We start from the raw sequence: 15,012 nt of genomic DNA on the forward strand, positions 1-15,012 counted from the left end.
TGTAATCTTAATTATTGAACTCTTCAGACACTGGTGGGAGGGCAAGATGGGGACTGTGTAATCTGGTTTTGCTGCAACGTGTGGAACTCATACATGTCATCTCTGTATCTCTGGAGTGTACACAAGTCTGGAGCATGCTGGGAATGTTCTCTAAAATTTGTGACTGCCAGGCACCTTTATGCAGCGCATGTGTTGTTGTTTTCCTGCAATTGTTTCCTTTTACAGATTATGAAGAATAGCTTATAAATAATTTGCAGATTTTTATTTTCCTTTAAATAAGAGATATTATAGTAATGAGAGTGACTGCACCACGTAGAATCCAGAACTATAACATTTCAATGTACTTTTCTTTTTGGTGATCATCAACTTGTTAAATCATGACCCTTGTGTATTGTCTAGCCGTGTCTGAATGTAACTTACCCGAAAAGTGGGTGAATGTGTATCTCTCAAGCTTTCATATACCGCTTACCATTCCTTTTTTTATCATGGTGTGATAAGACTTTAAGGGAGAACTCTTATGTGGTGGGTTTGAGTGGAGGGGGATGAGGCGGGTCAGGTGTAGACTATTAGTATGCTCTTCAGAGGTTTGGCAACCTGTATTTAATTTTGTTGTAGGATTACAGAAATGTCCTAATTTTTTTTTTTTTTTTTTTTTATTTTTTTTGTGATGCTGACACTAAGATACACTCCAGCCAAAAGTAAATAAAAATACCTTAAGATGCGTAAAGCTTACCTGCTCTATACCTTAGCTTTTCATTCAGGCATTGTTGTATTGTACCTGTCCACCCTAGTCCCTGGAAATCTAGTAATCTGACTTTTTGAGGTTTTGGGACACCCTACTTGCTGACCACATTGTGAAGTAAAACTCATATTAAGATTCAAACCTGCCTTGGATATCTGAACATGGTTGGTGAAGTAGGGAGGGAGGCTGGTACACAGCACAGCCTTCTCTATTGCCCAACTGCCCATGTCAGGTGGTCTATGTGTGCTGTGTCTAAAGTGGTTTACAGATTCAATTGAATTTAGACAATTTGTTTTAGTCACATCTGCAGCATGCTGGAATGCATTACTAGTCCACTGAATGGTTTCACTTGTTCTCTGGACGTGATCAATAAAATCATTCCAGATACTTTTTTTTTTGTTAAAAAACAAAAATCACAATGACAAGCTGAGGCTTCATCCCTCACTGCGTGCATAAACCTGTCACTGGTTACCTGTGTACCTGTGATTGGTTGAGTTGCACAAAGATCCAACCAGACAATAAAGATCAGCAATTACTGCCTAAGAACAGAGCACAAAGTAGTGACTCAAATCCAGGTAGCTGTACATTACAACGGTAAGGGGCATATTTTAATTGCACTGAATGATTGATTTTTCTATTTTCAAATATTAAATCCTGAATTTTACCAGTGATTCCCTATTAATGCCTATAAAAGACTTGCCTTGCTTGGCAACAGGCTGTCCTTGCTCTGCCGCCTGTGAGATTTTTCCCTAAAATCCGCATGTATTGTCATTCATCCAATGCTGCACATTTATGTATCCTGTGAATGGTCAATGGCAAGTTGTCGAATGAGGATGAATTTGTCCTTTTTTTTTTACTAGTGCTTCCCACAATTTCAACATGCAGTTCTCTGATTGAAGGTTTTGGAATATTGCAACATTGCACTCTGGAATACAGGCAATCCCTGATGGCTGTATTACTGGAAACCAGGATCAGTTTTAGAGCAGGCCAGCCTGGTACAGAATCAACATTGGAATACAAATTATAGGCAAAGGGCAGGGAACCCTGTGGAGCTTTTTAAGGGGAAATTATCAGAACTGGAGCAGACAAAATCTGGAGCAGCTGTGCATGGCAACCAATCAGCTTCTCTCTTCAGTTTGTTCAGTAAAGAATTGAAAATTAAAGAGAGAAGCTGATTGGTTGCCGTGCACAGCTGCTCCAAATTTTGTCTGCTCCAGTCTTGATAAATTCCCTTCTTTACGTTTGGCTGTGGAGTGCTGTAAAAATCTAAATTATTATGTGGATTGCAATAAGTAAATATTAAGTCTGTGCCCTTGTTCTCATTGGCCAATACCACTTACCAGTACAAACCAATGAGGTCTATGTACCTTCAGATGACATTTATAATGTTGGCATCTAGCAAGCAGGGGAAGAGCAAAGGAAAACTATTTCCGAAGCCTGAAGGCCACCGTTGCTGACCTCCTCCTGAAAATTCTGGTTGCCTGCATGGTTCTGGCCTAGCATAAGCATGCAGTTGTTGAGAGTGATGAGGCAGTGAAAATGTTAAAGCAATTGAATCAGCTTGACAGCCGAGCGACTAATATTTTCAGGGAGGTCAGCAATGGCAGCCGGGTGGGAGCATGCGGGTGAACAATATTACAAAGCTAACCTTCCACTCACACCATTGAATGGAGTTCTTATTTAGTACATAGCTTTTGAATGAATGTTTTGTAAATACTTATTGGGCTGCCCTATGTGAAACTAAAAGGCTGTATTTACTAAAGGAAACATTTCTATCGTAAGATACAGTCAAGTCAGTTTGCTGTTATTTAGTCCATATGACTGGATAGTAAGTATAGGTCACTGCTGCTAATCTCATGCTTTATAACCACGGAACACTTGTATTGGCTCAGGAAGCAGCCTTGTAGATTTCTGGTCCGATAATTCACATCGATTTGTTTGTCACGTTTGGCCCCTTTAACACTTAACAATAGGACATCAACCCGCTGATTGCAGTCCTGTTACGGCTGAGACAATCTGTTATGTACAATTAGTGGTATAGTCTATGCATGTGTGGAAACATGTACAACCTTGGCTTTACTGCTTTCTTTCTCCAAATGTTTATTTTATAGCAGCACCCTTCCCTCAATGAGAAATATGTGATTCTTATGACCTACCTTTAGAAAAGGGTTGTAAAATGGGAACTTTGAATATACTCATGTTCTGAATTACACTTACTGCGGAGGGAAAGCAACTTAAAGTGAAAGTTCCATGCCAATTTCAGGTCAGTGAAGCTCCTGCTTATCATCACCGGCACTGTCTGGGAACTAGTATGAAACTTGCAAGTCAAACACCTCCTCCAAAAGACCAGTGCTAGCTTAGAAGTTGATGCCCTTTGTTAAAGTGACACTAAACGCAGGAGTTAAATGTTAAAATACATTCAGATGCCTTATTAACAGAAATGTATCTTATTTGTGTATCACTCGGCTGTAGATCATCAAATCATCTCTGAATTGGTGCTGACACTGTCCTTCCTTCTGGAGGGTGACTACTTTTGTTCCCCATGGTCCCTGTGTGTGTTGTAAAGTAGTCACCGCTCCAAGCTCACGCTCGTGATGGACTACAATCTCAATACAAATTTGTAAACTAAACATGAGATTGTAGTCCATCACAGGAGTGAGCTTGGAGTGGTGGCTACTATACAAACACACACAGCGACCATGGGGAGCAGAAGTAGTCACCCTCCAGAAGGAAGGACAGTATCAGCACCAATTCAGAGATGATTTGAGGATTACAGATGAGTGATACACCCAGAAGATACATTTCTGTTCATTTGTAAGATACTTGAATGTATTTTAAGATTTATCTCGAGTTTAGTGTCGCTTTAAAACAGAACAGTAATTTTGAAGACCATAAGAACTGTGTTCTGCTGAAATATATCAGATTTGATGCTGTCAATAACTTGTTGCAGATTTTGCTTTAAAGCCCAAATTAAACTTTCACTTTAAATAAGCTAAACACATTCCTGATGTATAAAGACAAAAGGTGTTCAAATGTTTATAGTTTCCTTTGAAAGCAGTCACAGCCGTGTAGCCTGTTCACAGTTACATAGTATTTGAGGTTGAATAAAGACATCAGTCCATCAAGTCCAAGCTATTTGTGTGTATGCATTTATGTTGGAGCAGGTGTTTGCGTGTGTATTAGTCCATGTATGATTTTGCTCTTATGCGTACCTGTACCCCTGTATGTCATGGTCTCCGAGGAACTCGTCCAGGAGTTTCTTGAATGATTCCACACTCTTAGCTGAGATCACTTCCTGCGGCAGCAAGTTCCAGACCTGTTCAGTGCCAGTATTCTGTAGAAAAGGACCCCTATTCTTTGTGTGAAAACAGTGGTCTCTCTGAAGAAGTTAGAGCATGAACGTTGCAGATTGCATTACTGTAGGTCTGCGTTTGCAGGAGTCTGTAGGGACACCGCTGCTTTTCAGTAGAGCAAGGGTCCTTTTCTGCAGAATGCTGGCACCAGACAGGCTTTGCTACTCAGACTGTGACTGCTTTCTAAAAAAACAATTGCAAGCCTTTGCTCATGTTTTGATGCATTTGGAATGTATTTAGCTGAGAGTTCTCTTTAATATACAGCAAGTTGTGTATTGGATATTTAAGCTGCTTGTGAGTTGAGGTAAAACAGTGTGGGAGCCACTAGGAAGATCTCGTCCCAGGGCTTCATGCATTTGTGTCCTAACACCACTGAAGAAGAGTGAAGAACGGTTTCATTTTTGCTGTTGCTATATTGGTTCAATAATAGTTTTTTCCTCTTCTGCAGATGTCTATTGTCATGTATGGAAAGGTTTCCATAACATTTCAGACAGTTACAAATTTAAAGTTAGTTTAGATTTCCTAAAACGCTTTTCTCTTGGGATCATTATACCCATAATGCAATGCAGTTGTCTTTTTCCAGATGGCCACCTGAACCAATAATGTTCAGCCTAACCCTCCTCTATCATGTTAACTGACAATATTGTTTGTGTAGTTTTATTTATAACATTTTAGGAGAAGAAAGAAAAAAAAAAAGCCAAGGTGTATAGTCAACAGTGAAAGTACACATTTATTTTTGCTAAGTGTGTGAAATATGTGTCCATAGGATTATAATTTGTTTTTTTTTTCTTCACGTTTGCGACCCATTTCATAAATTGTGTATTTTTTGTATGAATATATGAGGTGATGGTTCTGAATAAGTTAATTTTTACTTCTAGTGCAGCTGAAAAATAATACAATTCTTGAATTATTTGTCAGAATTTAGCAATTTATTAAAAAAAAAATTAAATAAATTATATTAACCAACCAAAATGACCAACATATGAAACATATAAATATTTTTTAGGGGTATTCAAAACGGGGAATTTGTCAGTTGTAAATAGTGGAACTGATTGCTGTGTGACTATATAATTGTTGATTTGAACAGCAGTTCATTATTTTGTATATTGGAAACAAGAATTTTATTAAATAATGTATGTTATTTGTTAACATACTAGATGTATTAAACAACTTATAAATTATAAAACGTTGCACTTTTGATACAGATTTATAGATGTTTGGCGGGTGTATTAAAGGGCTTGCTTGAAATAACCTGATGTGTTATGATTTCCTGTTCTAAAGAAATAAAAGTGTAAGCAACACAGTATTCTGTCTCTGTCTTATCTGAGTCACTGCGACTCAATCAGTTGGATGTTTACATTAGTGAAAAATATGACGCTAAAAATGGCACATCACTTTAATGTGATAATAAAGTCAAGAGGTTTTTAAGCTATTTCAAATGCTGATTCAATTACTTAACCAGTTGAAACTGAGGTGAGTGATTTTCACTCATCCTCATAGTTTGAGCCGACGTGTGACAATGAAACAGTCACACGTCAGCTCACCAGATCGGGAAGTGAGCCAACACACACCGTCGCTCGCTCACTTTTCGATCATGTCCCTGCAGAGAGTGGTGACTATCACTCATGGCTCCCTACAGGGATTCCCCCCCTGCCCTGTCCGATCCTGCAGCACTGACTGGCGGAATGGACGGGGGAGCTCTAGATAGGCAGAGCCAGCTGTCAATCACGCAGCTGGGTGGTTCCAGACAGTAATGTTGGGATCCGTCCCGGCTGCAGCAGTCTCAGTATACCGCGAGCTGTAGCTCACGGTATACTGAGCTTTGGATGACGGGTGGACGCTAGTTTATGTCCTCCCATGACCCTGGGGAGAACTATGGGGAAAAGCCCTAACCCCATAGTTTTCCTTTAATGGATGCTGCTCCTTAATGTTTAAAAGTTTGTTTCCTGCATAATCAGCTGCTCCCCTGATCACTGGTCCTGATATCCTGTTTTAGGGGGGCTCCTTTCCCTTGCAGGGTCCTATGGAACCAGCCTTGTGTGTGCTAGTAAGCTGTGTGTGTCTCTACAACACACAGGCCACAGCAAGGCAAACCACTCCTCTGCTCCCCACTCCTTTCTCCAAGCTAGTAGATGGAAAGCTGCTGCAGACTGCTCTCTCCTTTCATCTTATACTGGACATGAAGTTCAGGGAAGCTGAGCTGAGAGAGTTAGAGTTGTTCAGAAACATGATGATTGTAAGTGATTGGGCAAAAATGTAAAGAAATACTTTGCTGGTTAATGTTTATTTCTTTGATCTGGATTTGTTATTGGGAAAAAAAGGTTGAGAATGTAATATTACTTTAAAGCATATCATTATCCAAACATGAAAATCTCTTGCAAGGTTTAACATGATAATGTGATTCCAAAAGTTGTTTTCAAATATTTTAAATCTGTGGCTTTCATTCAACTTATACCTGGTGATCCTGTCATGAAGGGACGTGTTTAGGCATTTCCTGTTCTGGGGTGACACCTGCCAGCTGTCAGGAGGAAAATTACCCTTTGACTTGCATCTGTTCAGGCACTTCCTGTTATATTGTCTCCCATTTTTGTGCTCCTGTATTGTCACCATGTCACATGTGCCCTGATGAAGACTACTGGCTGCGCCAGCACACATTGCGTTGGCGTGGTCCATTGCTGTCACAATTAGAAAACTAGTGCAGAAGAATAATCAGCCAGTGGATGTAGACAGGGAGTGACTGAAAGAGGCTAGAGGAGATCAGGGATGAAAAGAAGGTGGAAATAGTATTTTGAAAAAAAAAAAGCAACACATTAGAAGTCACAGTATATTAAAGAACGCATGTCGACGCATGTTTTTCCAAGCGTTATGGCGTTTTGAGGCTTTTGTCTTTTATTTGGTCCCCAATGTTTTTTTGCAGGGGAAGACTAGCTCTTGCACTACAAAGCACTCAAAAAAGTAGCCATGTACTTTTTCCAGTGACAGGAATTTTGTTAGACAACATAATGCTTAAGTGTGAACAGGAGCCATAGAAAACAATGGGATTCCTTGTGCTCAGCATTTTGTAGCTCTGAGCTTTGCACTACAAAACGCCTAAATGTGAACAGGGATGTAGGCTCCATTCTCACTTAGCATCAGTGTTTCAGTTTTGTTTACGCATATTCATGCACATTTGTCAAGCGTTTTCCAAGCATTTTTCAGCTTCTGCTGTCCACCATTTTGTTCTCCAGTGTTTCTTGCGCAACATACACGTGACAAAACACTCAAAGCAGTGTGCAAATGCTTGTGTTGTGTGTTTCCATTGAAGTCTATGGGGCCAAAAGTGCAGAAAGCTGAGGAAAAGTAGCTCATGTATTTTTTTCAGTGACAGGCGTTTTGCTACAGGCGACATTAAGCTCAGGTGTGAACGGGAGTCATAGAAAATAATGGGATTTCTTATGTTCAGATGTGACCGGGGACCTTTAGGCAAGTTTAGCTTCTCCTTTGTACATATAGAATGATACATTAAACATACAAGAGGTTAATACGTGATGCACTGTTTTGATTTACACCATACTGATCTCTTTGATGTCTAGATCTACAAAAGAACTGTAAAGCCCATGCGTTTCCTGTCAGGGCCAATTTTTTAGGGTTGGGTTTAAGTAGTTAAACCCTCCCCTGTCTTTACATGACAGTATTCATACCTAACACAGAAATGTGCACGATAACATTTCTCTTGTACAAAACATGTCTCCTGTCGCTTACAATTTGTTGTGATAACCACTCGCTCCTTCTCAATCAGCACTGCTTCCCCAAGCTACCGGCCACGGAGCATGCACAGTAGATGGTACATGACTACACTCACAATGATCCAATCCACAATTCAGATGCATTGCATGTTATTACACTGCCAATTGATTCCCTTGGATGAGGACTGGTCTGAATTCCTGGGCTGCAGAGCTGCTTGTTGACATTGCCACATGTACCATTGGCAAATTGAAGAGAAGTGCCAGGCTGTAAACAGAAGTCAGACATCAAACATTGTAGGTGCAGAAGGATGTTGCTATATATTGTGTTTTAAATGGAGGTTTAATGACACTTTAAAATTTAAAGGTTCAGGTAGTTGAATTGCAATCAGCCAGATTTGAAGTGTATTTCCACTTATGCAGCCAAATTGGGATAACACCTCCTTTATATTTGTTACATGTTCTGATTTACATTGCATAACTTAAAATAAAAAGGATTTCAAAATTGCTGCTTACATATTTACTTGCTGATAAATCTTAGCTTTCCCATTCTCTGTAATTTTAAGGAGGGTGCTGGGGAGTTATGTGTACCATAATTATCTCTGTCTGTACTGTGCTGGCAGATCTTCATTAGCAGTTGTGAATTAGATGTGGACAATGGCCATCCCCAAGACTTGGGAGGTACGTTGTACGCTAATGCACCTTTAACAAAACCTCCCTAATTGCCCATTACAAGCTATTAAAAACAATAGATGCTCCCTATGGGGTCCTGTGTATAAACCTGCTCCAAAGAAACCACTAGAAAGGTGAGAAATCATTTGTATTTATTTTTAGGTATGATTTGTGAATAGAAACACATAAACACACTTTCTAGAATTCAAAGTGACACTAAACTCAGGAGGTAAATCTTAAAATGCATTCAAGTACTTTTAACTTTGAACAAAAATGTATCTTATTTGTGTCACTCGGCTGTAGACCCTCAAATCATCTCTAGTACTTGAATGTATTTTTTTAGGTTTCACCCTTGAGTTTAGTGTCACTTTAACTTCAAAAGTGGAAAACTGTTTTTTGGAGTGGGAAAATTGTAAAACCTTCACCATCTGGGCAGATTTTCTCTCACTATCCTAGTAAATTCCACAAAATGAGAACTCACCCCATGAATGACACAAACAGTGATACAAATCTTGCAGGAGTTAGAACGGTCCGGTGCGAGCAAAATAGTACTTGGCAGCATTTTGACCACAGGCATAATGTGCCTTGCGATCCCGTGCGGCCGTTCGCATTGTGGCCAGAGGGCGTGGCTACGGTGCCATTCACTTCAATGGCCCACCACACCCCCTGCTGCCCCACAAAAAAAGTGAGCCGGCCGCAATGCGAGGCTGTGCGTTCTGCCCAGAATCGGGCCGAAACGCACTGCATCTGGTGTGAAGGAGGCCTTTTAGTGATTTTAATATGAAAAAGTTTAATAGAAGAAATCAAACATCAAAATAGTGAAAGTTCATATTCCATCTTCCCATTAAAAACCAACGTTGTCCACAACCATTCACAATCCCACACATACAGACAGCACCGCACACTTCCCAAATAATGGAAAATCACTGTTGCTGGATCTATCTGTTACTGACTCTGTGGAGGTCATGGAGGGTTTAGATGGTGAGGGCCCTATCACACCATCAAGAGTGCGTTCCAGCGCGTTCAGCCTCTGGAACGCACTGGAAGGCAACCTGGCCGGCTCACTTTGTTTTGGGGCAGGAGGGGGCATGCTTGCAGCGTTTTTGGCAGATCGTATTGGACCGGAACGCAGGCAGTAATGTGCCACGCATTCGGGAACATATTCTTGATGGTGTGACTGGGCCCTTAATGAGGACAGCAGAAAGTCCACGGACACCAATCTCTGTCTTATTTAACCTAAAATGTAATTCCAGACAAATGGAAATTCCTGACTTAGTTGTACTGATCCCTTCCTCCTAGGTAGAGTATAATACAGTAATACCTTGGTTTACAAGTAACTTGGTTTGAGAGCGTTTTGCAAGACAATCAAACATTTCTGAAAATGTTGCCTTGATATACAAGCAATGTCTTGCAATAAGAGCAAAATTTTGTAGAAAAGCGCCACCCGAATAAGGCTGTAGCAGTGCGAGCGATGAGTCTGTTTAACGACAATGCAATGTCACATTGGATAGATTCCTTGTTAAGGTTTCACGAAATGAAAAAGATCCCATTGAGTCAAGAGATAGCAGTGATTCCGTTAGTGATAGTGAAAGTCGTCCTGCACAATAATCCTCCTCTCTCTTGTCCCCCTCACACCAGCCACGAAGGTACCGGTAATTGGTTTATTTTTCTTTATATTTTGTACAGTATTATATTACAGTATTATAATCATTTTTATATGAATATTTTTGGGTTGTGGAACAAATCATCTGAAGTTCCATTATTTCCTATGGGGAAGTTTGCTTTGATATACAAGCGCTTTGGATTACAAGCATGCTTCCGGAACTAATTATGCTCTTAAACCAAGGTATTACTGTACATCCAAAAGTCTTCAGCGATATCCACCGGTGTCATTACTCGCACTCTGAGGAGACCAACATTGGTGGATATCGCTGAAGACTTTTGGATGTACTATACTCTACCTGGAGGAAGGGATCAGTACAACTAAGTCAGGAATTTCCATTTGTCTAAGGAATTACATCTTAGGTTAAATAAGACAGAGATTGGTGTCCATGGACTTTCTGCTGTCCTCATTAACCCTCTAAACCCTCCACAGAGTCAGTGATGGATCCAGCAACAGTGATTTTCCATTATTTAGCAAGTGTGCGGGGCTGTCTGTATGAGTGGGAGTGTGAATGGTTTTGGACAACGTTGTCAAATGTTTTTAATGGGAAGATGCAATCTGATGATTCACTTTTTTGATGTTTGATTTTTTTCAAATAAACTTTTTCATATAAAATACCTGTACACCCCCACATATCACCGGGGGCTGGCGCACAATTTTGTTCTGCCCCGGGCGCCCGTTACTCTGGTTACGCCACTGCCAACCGTGCACATAAAGGCTGGCGTTCCATTGTTCCTGACCTTTTTAAATCAGTCCTATAGGACCCAGAAAACCAACCTCAACTTCAGTGTGCAGTTTTACCGCTGGTTAATGTGCTTCCTAAGGACCTATGAAATATTTTGTAAAGTATAAAACAATTTTTTCTTTTCAGCAATGACATACTTGGAATTCTGAGAGAGCACAATATAAACATTGGCTCAGAGCTCCATGTGTAATACCCTGTGTCAGAGGCGGGCAGGGGAAAGCCTAGAGTCTGTTTAGTCTGTTTAGCTCTAACATGCCATATAAGATCATAATAGGATTGACCCATTTTAATTGCCTCTTTACCTCAGCGCTCATGACTATGTTTTATGATTATCTCCTTTATAGTGTAAATCTGTGCAGAGTTCCTCATTGTTTCGCAGTGGTTCATTATGGTGACTGGTCCTTTTTATGAGCTCCTGGAACTTAGCTGTTCTTTTTAGTTCCCTCTGTGATCATTTCTCTTAAAGTTCTTTGAAGGAGCTCCAAGCTGTGAGCATTCTTACAAGAGGTCACTTGTGATTTCATCGTGAGCTTTCTGAGCTGATTCCTTAATAATGGACCTCAAATATTGAAGTGTCAGTCATTATTTCTCCACAGACACCAATAAGATTAAACATTGCAGATTCCAACTCTCCTTTTGCATGGCGGATGTGTATTTGCCTGAGGTTTTACATTGTGAAGTTTTCTATAGCACTCATTACAAATACAGCTGTATTTATGAGGATAAGAAAACGAATAGATGTGATACGGGGCTGTGTTCGGTCTCACCAGGGCTAGTGTGGGTAACTGATGCCATAGTACTGAAGAAGGTGATTCCAAGTGTCTTGTCACCATTCTTCTGCATTTTGTGGTAGCTTTCATTTACAGTATAGTGATCATAGACAGACAGTGCAGGCGGGAAACATATGTAACTCGAATTCCTGCCATGTCACCTTTCCTAAAGCTTAGAAACGTCATGTAATACAGTATAACAGATGTAATAGAACATATACAGGATTATTAAAGACATAGACCAAATGTAGTGAACCATGGAAGCCAATCACAATTAATCTTTGATCCCCCATTTCCTATTGTTTATAAGCAGCTCTCAGGCCACCAGCACTCAGGAAATGTTGTCAGCATACTTTGGATATCACAGCCTATCCCCAACACCCCCATTGGTTTCCAGAACAAAGATGGTCCTGGAAATTGATTGAAACAAGATGGTTTTTGGAGGGAGGTCCAAGGCAGCTTGCATTCTGGTAGCCTTGGAGATACTTGCCGGTGATCTGTGAAGGTTGTGAGCTGGAGTTCTCTGCCAATCAGTATTGGATGGGCAAGTGTAGAGATGTTCCACTATCCCACTGTAAATGGAAATCCTCTTAAACCTTGAGGAAAGGGTAAAAATAATTCAGATTGCTTGTAGTATAACAGTAACAATAATAATGCACGAGTCTAACACCAGTAAGAACAGTGGCTAGAGAAGGACTGGACAATATGCCTAAAGTAGGGATGTCCCAATATCATTTTTTTTCCAATACCAATTACAAGTCCTTTCCTCCAGGTACTTGCCGATACCAATTACCAATACTTTTTCTTATAGGCCATGTGACATGTTTTCTAAAACAATACAGACTAATGATTTTAGTGCAGTTTCTTTATAATTATGAAGAACTGTACCTCAATCCATGATTATTCAGCAATAGAGGACTACAGATCCCATCAATCCATGATTATTCAGCAATGCAGAACGGCAACCGGCTTTAGAGGACTACAAATCTCAGCAATCCATGATTATTCAGCATTGGATAATGGCAACCAGCAGTAGAGGACTACAGATCCCATCAATCCATGATTATTCAGCAATAGAGGACTACAGTTCCCATCAATCCATGTTTATTCAGCAATGCAGAATGGCAACCGGCTATAGAGGACTACAAATCTCAGCAATCCATGATTATTCAGCATTGGATAATGGCAACCAGCAGTAGAGGACTACAGATCCCATCAATCCATGATTAAACAGCAATTATACGGGGCTGTGTTCGCTCTCTCCAGGGCTGCATGTGGGTCTCTCCAGGGCTGTACAGGTGGGTGCCGGGTCTGAATGGATGGATGCCGGGCTCCAGAGCTGCACGAGCAGGTGTGGTGGCTGTCCAGTGATGTGCTGGTGTCTGCTGGGTGCCGGGAAGTAGGAGATGTGGGGCCGGACCGGAGCTGCCAAAGACAGCTGCTATGAGGTCCCCAGCAAGCATGGGACTTCAGGCAGCCACTCTTGATTAAAAATGTAATGGGCCAGTATCACCCTTTAGTGCAAGTACACATGACAATGCCCGGTATTGGGACATCACTAGCCCAAAGTGTATGTAAACCCAGAACTTTTCAATTTTTGATGGACACCGCAGGGTTAGAACTTCTGTCAAGTTTGTATTGCTGAACTCCTACTGGGAAGATTCACCATTGAGTTTGGTACAGAGAGTGATAGGAAATCCAAATGTTTTGAGTAGAGGTGCAGCGAAATGGAAATTTTAAAAACGAAACGGAAATTAACTTTAGTTTTTTTTATTTAATTCATTTTTTATTACATATGTTTATTTTTTACTTTACTTTTAGGGGTTTCGGGGAAATATTAGGGGTCTAAACAAGGAACAGAAATCCTCTGAGTGTCCCTGTTCATTGATTAAATGAGAACATTGTTTGTTTACTATAATCACAATTATGAATGAATGGGGGTGATGTAGATGTGATGTAGATGACTTCCATTCATTCATAATTGAGGATATACTGTAGTTAACATACCATGTCCTCAATGATGTACACACACTCTGCGATCACTGATCGCTGAGTGTGTACACCTTGCTTTTCTCTCTGACACGCTGTCACAGGAGGCTGATGGAGCGGTGTAGGGAGAAAAGCCCAGCCTCCTGTGACAGCGCTGTCTCCGCCCCCACACCGCTCTGCCGGACTGTGATAGACGGCTGAGCGGTGTGGGAGGAGAGATGCCGGCCGCTCACAGCGCTCTCGCCCTGCAGCGCTTGGCCGGCTGTCACTTTCTTTTCTCCCCGCTGGGACCCAGAGTAGCGCCCAGCGGGAAGAAAAGAAACCAGGGATGCGCCGATGTATCGGCCGAAACATAGCTCTTTCGGCATTATGCCAAAAGTGCAATTTTCGGCCGATATGCTTCGGTGCATCCCTAGTTTTGAGTTGTCAGGAACTTGAAGAGGGAAATCTTCCAATGGGGTATGTGTTCTGTTGACAGCTGCCAAAGAGGGAATATTACTTTGCTTTGGAGAGATTTTCTCTTACTTCCTGCTGTGTCTCTGTCAGAGAAAGGTAATGGAACTCTCCCCATTGGAACACAGACCGAAAACAAAAACCTGACTGGTTTACTTTTAACCATGCCCTACTATATCCAACCTTGCAGCTGGATGGCCGTTACAGCGCTCCCTCCAGCCCATCTCCTTCTCCTCTCCAGCGATGGTATCAGTGACGTGCCGTGCCTTCTGTGCTGGAGGAGGCATCCCCCAGCCCGCTGAAGTTCGCCCCATCCCACAGAAGCCCCGCCCCTAGCTCGGTAACCAAGCTGTGTAGGGAGGAGGAAGGGAGGAGCCCTCACATGCGAGTCACTGGTGAGGCATCGAGATCGATGTCCTCACTGTTTGTTTTTTTGTAATTGGAGAGCTTGGACTAATGGCGCTTAGTCATTGGTCCAAGCCATCCACAGAGCTCACGCCTCTAACACAGAGTAGAGGCTGTGCCAGCTCTTGCCTCACCAAGTTAGGTTACACAAGCAGTGGGGAATCCCGCTGCTGTGTAACCTAACTACCTGTCAAAAGCCAGATGCAGCTCCGCCTGTCATTAGCAGGCAGCGCTCCGTCCATGACAGGTTACACAGCGGGGAGGATTTCCCTGCTGTGTAACGTGTAACAAGCCGCTCTCAAAGGAGAAAAAGCGGTCAGCTTCACAGCTTCAGACTTAAAGCTGCCAGCTTTTTCCTCCATAATACTAGGTGAGGCTCTGCCTCCTCTGACTGCACATCCCTGGATGGTATGTCCCTCTGCGTCCTCACATCCAATACACAGTGTATTGGATGTGATGATTTACGGGACCTTACATGACTGGAGTGGGGGGGGGGAC

At 41.6% G+C, this 15,012-nt stretch overlaps 1 long non-coding RNA gene across 1 annotated transcript; it reads right to left on the reverse strand.

Annotated features, from left to right (window-relative positions):
• Positions 1–4,532: 4,532 nt before the first annotated feature.
• Positions 4,533–14,659, reverse strand: LOC108799476. Its single transcript, XR_001942031.1, has 3 exons — positions 14,649–14,659; positions 11,008–11,015; positions 4,533–4,617 (listed from the first exon to the last, which is right to left on the reverse strand). It is a non-coding gene; the product is annotated as an uncharacterized LOC108799476 (long non-coding RNA).
• Positions 14,660–15,012: the final 353 nt, after the last annotated feature.

The sequence above is a fragment of the Nanorana parkeri genome, unplaced genomic scaffold, assembly GCF_000935625.1.
Source record: "Nanorana parkeri isolate BGI_ZX_2015 unplaced genomic scaffold, ASM93562v1 scaffold1735, whole genome shotgun sequence".
NCBI lineage: Eukaryota > Metazoa > Chordata > Amphibia > Anura > Dicroglossidae > Nanorana > Nanorana parkeri.